The 9,268-nt window shown below is 41.7% G+C and overlaps 1 pseudogene; it reads right to left on the bottom strand.

Moving 5' to 3' along the window:
- Positions 1–7,314: 7,314 nt before the first annotated feature.
- Positions 7,315–7,591, bottom strand: LOC136146733 (cytochrome c oxidase subunit 7C, mitochondrial pseudogene; annotated as a pseudogene).
- Positions 7,592–9,268: the final 1,677 nt, after the last annotated feature.

The following is a 9,268-nucleotide window of genomic DNA, read 5'->3' as shown; positions in this document are numbered from 1 at the left end:
TTCTTTATTTTGGGGAAAGTTGTACTGAAAAGTAAAGTAAGTTCTTTCCCATTGTTCTTGGGGAAAATTTTTAATGCAAAGGAGTTATTCAGGAACAGATGCATCCAACAGAGCAGCTTTGTTTAGTAAAATAAACTGGGTATACTTTTCAGGAAACCCATGTCTCTACCACCGATATTTTCCTTAGAAATGGGCTGTCGGCCTCCATGCTGACCACCTTCGGGCCTATCACTCTGCATAGGGTGGGGAGTCCACAGGGCCAGTGGGACATGCTTGCCTGGAAGCTGTTCACGCATGTCTTGACCACGTTCTGGGTATCAAGGAGCCCCTTAATTTCCTCCTCAGACATACCTGACCCTGTTTCCTGGGCCGCTTTACTGTGTATGACTTCTTGAGAAGGCTTTTAGGCCCGAGGGTACATGGACAGAGCTTAAAGAAGCGCTGTGGGGAATTCCCTGGTAGTCCACTGGTTAAGACTCCATGCTTCCAGTACAGGGGCTGTGGGTTTGATCCCTGGTTGGGAAACTAAAATCCCACATGCCGCGTGCCATGGTCAAAAAAAAAAAAAAAACAACGGACATGACTGAGCAACTTTCATTCACTTGAATGTTTCTTGGTATTCTTATGTTCTGCCCATACTCTGATGGGAAAAATACTTTATGCTGGTTTCATGTGGAACTTTGAACAGGACAGTTCAGTTCTGCACTTCCTGGAGGCACAGCCTGACACTGCAGTAAGACTTCCACAGTGAAAAAGAAGTGTTCCAACAGCGTGCTTTGCTGTTGAAGGTAGTAATGGTTAGAAACTCATTCCCAGAGGTAGAGATGCTACAGAAAGCACAAGAAGGTTTTTTAGGGTATGTAGAACAGGGAAAATATTGCCATAAAATAGTGGTTGATAAGAAAGATGAAAGTGAAAGGTGGAGAATTGAAGTCTGAGTAGCAGGTTCAAACATTTATTATTATATATATTTTTTCCAAACATTTATTATTAACCAGGCCTTAATGAAACAGTCTATAGTTAATCAAGAGGAAATTAAAGACCGAGGGCCTGGAAAGCCCCCAGTATTTTAAGGGATGGGGGATTGTAAATATAGTTTTCAAGCTGGAAGGACAGGTTTAGGAATGCCAAAAGATATGGAGATAAAATCCAACCACAAACTGAGGCACTCTCCAATATTTACTGGCTTAGTCTTGGAAGAGGTGCCCATACTCGTTGCCCCTAAAACAACTAGTTTTGGAGGGGTAACAGTTCTCTTTGTTTGGGTAAATAAATTTGTAACTTCAGGAAGAAATAATGAATTGCTAAATCAGAAGCTTGTAGTTTAATATTTTTATATTAAATCTAAGAACATATTTAATAACTAGGTTTGTAATCAAGCCACTTTTGTATATTCTGTTTGTGTCTTAGGCTTAAGAGGATTTGAGCTCCTAAATGTAAAGATCTGTGTTTATTAGATACATAAAATTACCTATGAGAAAGATTTTTCTAGGTTTTAATACTGACTTGTCAGGTGAGTTTTTGTCATTCTAATTTAGAATGTTTGAGAGAATCTGATTAACTAAATGTGTAAGTAGCTGAATATTTATGAGAGCTGTCAAACATAATAAATGAGGATCAATCAAAGAAGAAGTGTAAATGATTGTTCTTATTTTGGTATAAAAATTCATAACAAAAATGATTTTAAAACATGTATTTTATTAAACTGAATATTACTCAAAATATAAGCATTGTAAATATGCTTTTCTGGATGCAAAAGCCCTTTTGGATAATAAAAGCTTAATTGAACCTCAGTGGCTCATCATGTCTCTACTACTCCCTTGCTTGTGACTTTGAGCAAGTTACTCAACCTCATTGTTTCTTTTTCCTGTCTTTAATACAGAGATAATAGTAGGAGTATTTCGCAGGGTCATTAAGAGACTCAAATGAGGTGTTTAAGAAAGACCTTAGAACAATGTTTGGCGTATACTAGGGGCTCAATAATTGAATATTATTCTATTACTGTGAATGTTAGAATTAAAAAACCTCAGTGTACAATAAATGAATATAGCTCTACATCTCTGCTCTGATTCTTCTCCTCAGGTGCTTGGCTTTTGAGACTCAACTATTATAACATTCTTTTACTTGAAAAGTTTAAAAGCATTTGTATTGTAGTAACAAAGTCCTTAAAAGAAAAACACAGATACATGTCTCTGTAGGGGATTTGTACTTGATGGTGATAGGGTCACCATAGCAAACTTGTAAAATAGCAGTCCCTGACATTTTGGCACCAGGGACCAATTTAGTGGGAGACTACTTCTCCACGGATGGCGGTAGTTGTTCAGGCAGTAATGTAAGCAATGGGGAGTGGCCGATGAAGCTTAGCTCAAGCACCCAGGCCTCATCTCCTGCGGTGTGGCCCAGTTCCTAACAGGGGTTGGAGACCTCTGCTGTACGAATGATATAAATATTTGATTTCACGGGTAAAGTTAAGGATTGCTGCTATGTTCACTGGATGCCAACAATTTGGTTAAAACATGTGATTACTATTGTAAATTGTGTGGAGAAATCAGGTGTGGGAACTTATGTCAAAGCTGAATTCTGTTTTGATTTAGCAAGAAGCAATCACACCATCCCCATAGTTTTGCTTTTCCTGAATATCGTGTATTTAGAATCATGTCGTGTGTAGCCTTTTCTCCAGACTGGCTTCCTTGGTTTATCAGTGAGCTTTTAAGATTCATCCACGTCTTTTCATAGTGTGACAGCTCATTTCTTTTCTTTGCTGAGTAATATCTTTTTTTTTCCTGTGGATGTATTGCAGTTTATCCATTCACCTAAGGAAATCTTGGTTGCTTCCAGTTTTGATAATGATTAAAGCTACTATAAGGGCTTCCCTGGTGGCTCAGTGGTAAAGAATCTGACTGCAATGGAGGGGTAAAAGAGTTAGTCACTCAGTCATGTCCGACTCTTTGCTATCCTATGGACCTGGAGCCCACCAGGCTCCTCTGTCCATGGAATTCTCCAGGCAAGAATACTGAAGTGGGTAGCCATTCCCTTCTCCAGGGAATCTTCCTGACCCAGTGATTGAACTTGGGTCTCCTGCACTGGAGGCAGATTCTTTACTGTCTGAGCCACTAGCGAAGTCTGCAATGAGGACACATGGGTTCAATCCCTGGGTAGGCAAGATCCCTGGAGAAAGGAATGGCTACCCACCCCAGTATTTTTCCTTGGATAATTTCATGGACAGAGGAGCCTGGAGGGCTCTAGCCCATGGGGCCACAAGGAGTCAGACACGACTTAGCAACTAAACAACAACAGACAAGCTGTATTCTTGGTTCATCCTTTCCTATACAAGAAGGGTAAAGAGAATTAACAGGGAACTTGAATAATAAATAGCCACATCCTACATTCTACCCACATCAGAAAATCTTTGTTCTACTAGAAATTGGAACGACATGGGAGGAGGGAGATAGGTTGCTATCAGATATCAAAGAGCAAATTAAACCTGCTATTTGTGTAATGGTTAATACTGCACTGTAACTCAGGTAGACATTTTATTAAGTCTAAAGAAGGTAGAGAATGTAGTTAGCATAAATCTGTGGTTAAGAGACTCATGGAATATGGGAATCATGAACTCTGTCACTTGATGGTTGCTTATTTTGAATTAGTAGTCCATTTGTTACTACCAAATCATAGAATCAGCTGACATTTCACCTATTTCAAGTTACCCACATCCTTCTAATACAGCTTCTCAACAAGACTCATTTGATTTTGCTTTTCATAAGACTCCCAGGGAAGAGATTTTATGACTTCCCTTGTTAGTGCTTTCATAGCTGTCAGCCCACATCACCAGTAAATCTTTCCTGGTGTCTCTTAGGAAATCCCCTGAAAATTAATGAGTAACTAAATCTTGCTCCTGAGTGGGAGGGAAAGATAATGGAATAGGAGTCTGCGGAACCAAAAGTGAATGGAGTCTCAGTTTATTTGATGTCTGAGCTTCCAGAAGTAGTGAAGCAACTTCTGTAGGTGATTCAAAGACTAGGAGGAGATGTGGTTGGCCCTAAACCACCCCCTTTGTTTCAGGGAGAGTCAAATGGAACTGTGCCAGGGAGTATTAATGTAAACAGAACTTCAGCTCACTCTGGAACCCTTTAGAAAATTGGAGACAGCCATGGATATTGTATTCATCATTAAAAAATGTCATTGTAGAGAGATCTTAAAGAGTACTCCCTCATTTTTAAATGTATATTTTAATGACTACTTTGAAATTATAACATAGAGTTCAGAATAGAATGGCTTATTAAAAAGGTTGTTGAGTCAGGGTTGGGGCAGATGGGACTGTTTTAGAAATGGCTGTGGTGCTGACATTGTAAGTCATGGCCATTAAGGTAAGGAAAATAAGGAAATACTCCAATGTATCTTCAAATGGAAGCTACTCATGGGGGAGAAAAAGATCAGATATGAATAGAGATCGAAAATAAAGCTAAATCACTCCAGTTTGCTTGCATGGAAAATTCCATGGGCAGAGGAGCCTGGCAGGCTACAGTCCACGGGGCCGCAAAGAGTCAGACATGACTGAGTGACTGAGCACATATTCAGATTATATAACTCTTGGTGACTTGGTTAGTGGCGGAGAAGTGGTAAACAGCTATTTAAACACTCGATAAAATTTCCAAGAGAACTATTGCAGTTTCTAACCTGGGCCTTGAGGAATAATGGATTGGGCTAGGCCAGAAAAATTAGAGGATAGAAGTTTAGTCTAGTAAAGAACTCTAGAATAAGGCAGGGGATTTAAGCAGCTTTAGTCCAAGCAGGGTTTTGGGTGGAGGGAGGAAAAAAGACAGGCAAGGTCTAAGTATCTAGAGCTTAGCTCCAGGGATTTCCCTGGTGGTCCAGTGGTTAAGACTCCATGTTCCCAGGAGCAGCAGCTAGGGGCCCAGGTTTGATCCCTGGTAAGGAAACTAGATCCCGCGAGCTGCAACTAAGAGTGGGTTCAGCCAAAAAAAAAAAAGACAACTAATTCTTTTTTAAAATTATTTTTAAAATTGGACTATAATTGCTTTACAATGCTGTGTTAGTTTCTACAGTACATCATGAATCATCTATAAGTATACACACATCCCTCTCTCTTGAGTCTCCCTCCTACTTCCCCATTCCATCCCTCTCAGTTCAGTTCAGTTGTTGCTCAGTTGTGTCTGACTCTTTGTGACCCCATGGACTGCAGCATGCCAAACTTCCCTGTCCATCACCAACTCACAGAGCTTGCTCAAACTCAAGTCCATCTAGTCAGTGATGCCATCCAAGCATTTCATCCTCTGTCGTCCCCTTCTCCTCCTGCCTTCAATCTTGCAGCATCAGGGTCTTTTCCAATAAGTCAGCTCTTCGCATCAGGTGGCCAAAGTGTTGCAGTTTCAGCTTCAACATCAGTCCTCCCAGTGAATATTCAGGACTGATTTCCTTTAGGATGAACGGTTGGATCTCCTTGCAGTCCAAGAGACTCTCAGGAGTCTTCTCCAACACCACAGTTCAAAAGCATCAATTCTTTGGCGCTCAGTTTTCTTTATAGTCCAACTCTCACATCCATACATGACTACTGGAAAAACCATAGCTTTGACTAGATGGACCATTGTTGGCAAAGTAATGTCTCTACTTTTTAATATGCTGTCTAGGTTGGTCATAGCTTTTCTTCCAAGGAGCAAGCGTCTCTTAATTTCATGGTTGTAGTCACCATCTGCAGTGATTTTGGAGCCCAAGAAAATAAAGTCTGTCACTGTTTCCATTGTTTCCCCATCTACTTGCCGTGAAGTAATGGGACCAGATGCCATGATCTTAGTTTTCTGAATGTTGCGTTTTAGGCCAACTTTTTGACTCTCCTCTTCACTTTCATCAAGAGGTTCTTTAGTTCTTCTTCGCTTTCTGCAGATGTGGTATCATCTGCGTATCTAAGTTTATTGATATATCTCCCAGCAATCTTGATTCCAACTTGTGCTTCATCCAGCCTGGCATTTTGCATAATGTATTATGCATATAAGTTAAATAAGCATGGTCACCCATCCCTCTAGATCATCACAGAACATTGAACTCCCTCTATTATACAGCAGGTTCCCACTAGCTGTTTTACACACGGTAGTTTATATATATATATTCCTAGGTGGCGCAGTGGTAAAGAATCTGCTTGCCAAGGCAGGAGACACAAGAGACGCGTGTTCTATCCCCATGTCGGGAAGACTCTCTGGAGTAGGAAATGGCAACCCACTCCGTTGTTCTTGCCTAGAAAATTCCATGGACAGAGAATCATGGCAGCCTACACTTCATGGGGTTGCAAAGAGTCAGACATGACTGAGCTCACCATATAAAAAGCATAACTCCAATTCAAGCCCAAGTTCAGGTTTCAGTCTTAGTAAAGACAGTGAGAACAACAGCCCAAAGTTCTAAGTGGCAGAGAATCAGCACAGAGGCAGACAAGCAGGAGAGAGCCACCTCGGTGCGTGAGTGCTGAGTCACTTCAGTTGTGTCCAACTCTTTGCGACCCTATGGACTGCGGGCCTCCAGGCTCCTCTGGTCTTAAGGTGCTTTGGTGCAAATTAGTGAAAGTCACTCCTCCTCCCAGGAGGTGTTGCTCAATGTTAAGTCTCTAGGGCTGGTGCGAGTGAACTCTAGACTGATGTCAGCTCCCAACAACCAGGGCCCACATGTGGGATCTGCTACACAAATGTGCACAGTGGCTCTCTGAAAGCAATCACATCAGTATACCACTGCATCACTGGTTTTCATTCTGGGCCCCTATTGCATACTCACTGATTCAGTTTCTAGGGTAGGGTCCTGGAACCTCTATTTTATTTCTTAAAGTAAAAAAAGCATTATGTGTGTGTGTGTGTATATATAAATTATGTATATAATTGTATATAAATTTGTATAATATATACACATATATTATATGTGTATATATGTATTTATATGTATCTATATTATGTGTATAATTGTACATAAATTTGTATATTAATATATGTGTGTGTGTATATGTAAAAAAAGTGTATTTTTTTTCAAAAGTAGTACCTGCCTATTGAAGTCAAAATGAAATAAAAGTATGCATGAAGACAAAACTGAAAGCTTACCTTCTTTCTTCCCCTTTTACCCCACTCCCAACTCCCTAGGATTAGCCACTCCTTATAGATTTTGTTTGTGCGTATAGAAATGTATTCATGTTATCTATGTTAATGCCTCATATGGGATTTAAAAAATTGTGAAATAGTATTCACAAAGTTGGAGGAAGGCATGGCAAACCACTCCAGTATTCCTTTTTTTTAAAGGATTTATGCCATAAGTTTATTACAAACATATCTAGGATGCCGAGTTCAAGAGTTTGATCCTTTTAAGAGATTGCACCTCTTAATATGTTCCTCTTCCTATCTGTCTCATGGATTACTTTTTAAGCAGTTGGTGTCTTACTATAAAGAAAGGCGCAGCAAATCCATACTCAAAGAACAAAGTCATCATTGCTAGTAACCTCCACTTGTTTTCCACTGAAAATGGCATAGTCTTCCCAGGACGCTCCTCGTAGTTGCCCCGACGAACCAGAGGTTGTGAACCTCCGGATGCCGTGTTCCAACATAGCGCTGTTGGAAGCTCTACAGAAGATCCAGAGACTGAAGGCGGAAGAAATGGCGGCCGCAAACTGCGCGCTGCTTCCTCACGACCTTGATCCCCCAACTCCCACTCCAGGATTCTTGCCTGGAGAATCCCCATGGACAGAGAAGCCTGGCAGGCTGCAGTCCATAGGGTCGCACAGAGTGGGACACGACTGAAGTGACTTAGCCCTCATTCACCAAGTTTCTCTATGAATTTCCCACTCCTCTCATCATGAAGAGAAGAAGCTTTGCCTACTTGAAACTCAGGTTTTTGGTTGTGGAGGTGAAGAAAATGAGCTAAAAGAAACAGAACTGGAAGGAGCCTGAGATGATCGTGTCAGTCAGAATCCTGGTGGGAAACAGATGGCACACTCAGGCTGGGGCATTGAAAAAAGCTTAATTGAAGGATCGTTTACAGAGGGGTGGGCGGGGTTTAAAGGAGCTACCCAGAGGTGCGGAAGGACCCCAGAGCTGATAACACCTGTGAGCGGCTGCCTCCTCCAGCCTCCTGCCGCAAGGAGTGGGGGCTGCTGCCGCTGCTGGAACCCGGGCTGACAACTCAGCAGGAAGGGCCCCCGGGGAAAAAGAACTTGACCTCACTCTCCTCCCGTCCTTCTACTTCCTGCCAAGACGCCCCACTGGCCCCGCTCAGTTGGAAGCCAGAAGACAAAGGGGCCTGGTGATATCATCCGTTTAGGTCAGACTCAGAGCAGCCCACAAAGCAGGATAGCGGGGGAGGCTGGAGAGGCGATTGGGGGATGTCCAGCACAACATGTTTCTGAAAATATATATCTTAGCAGGCAGGAAGAGGAGCGGGGAATACTGCCAGAGCCCTGCAGACAAAGGAAAAGAGGGGTTGGGGTATTTAGAGAAAGCAGAAGATCCTTGAGTGACAAATCATTATGCTGTTGCTGTTGCTGCTAGGTGTGTGTGTGTGTATGTGTGTGTGTGTGTGTGTGTCTGGGGTGTGTGTGTGTCTGGGGTGTGTATGTGTGTGTGTGTGTGTGTGTGTGTGTTTGTGTGTGTGTGTGAATCGCTCAGTCATGTCGGACTCTTTGTGACCCCATGGACTATACAGTCCATGGAATTCTCTAGGCCAGAATACAGGAGTGGGTAGCCTTTCCCTTCTCCAGGGGATCTTCCCAACCCGGGGATTGAACCCAGGTCTCCCACATTGCAAGCAGATTCTTTACGAGCTGAGCCATCAGAGAAGTCCAAGAGATGTAAAACAGATTTTTAAAGAAACTTGCTGTAGATAAGAAATTGAATGCTCTTAAATGGTTACACGACACTTCCCTAAAGAGTGTGTTTCTTTTTCAAATCTGGATTTGTTGGAATACTGGTTTATTTTTCTCCATTTCCCCTTTCTCCTTTATAAATGTATAGATGTTTTTTATACAAGGAAGTTCATAATGGCATATTCTTAGGTGCAGAGAGAAAAGACTAGAAAGAGACATTATACAAAAATGTTCACTGGTTTAATTTCTAGAGAGTGGGGTTATAGCTGATTTTTATTTCTTATTCTGTGAGTTTTAGCATTTTCCAAACTTTTGGCCATGAACATGCATTATTTTGCAGTAGCTCAGACTTCGGCCTAGGTCCTTTTCGTTTTCTTTATCTGTACTCGCCCTAGGTGATCTTATCCATTCTCATGGGCCTAA

The sequence above is a fragment of the Muntiacus reevesi genome, chromosome 14, assembly GCF_963930625.1.
Source record: "Muntiacus reevesi chromosome 14, mMunRee1.1, whole genome shotgun sequence".
NCBI lineage: Eukaryota > Metazoa > Chordata > Mammalia > Artiodactyla > Cervidae > Muntiacus > Muntiacus reevesi.
The sequence above is the reverse complement of the archived record's forward strand: the minus strand, read 5'-3'. Positions and strand labels throughout refer to the sequence as shown.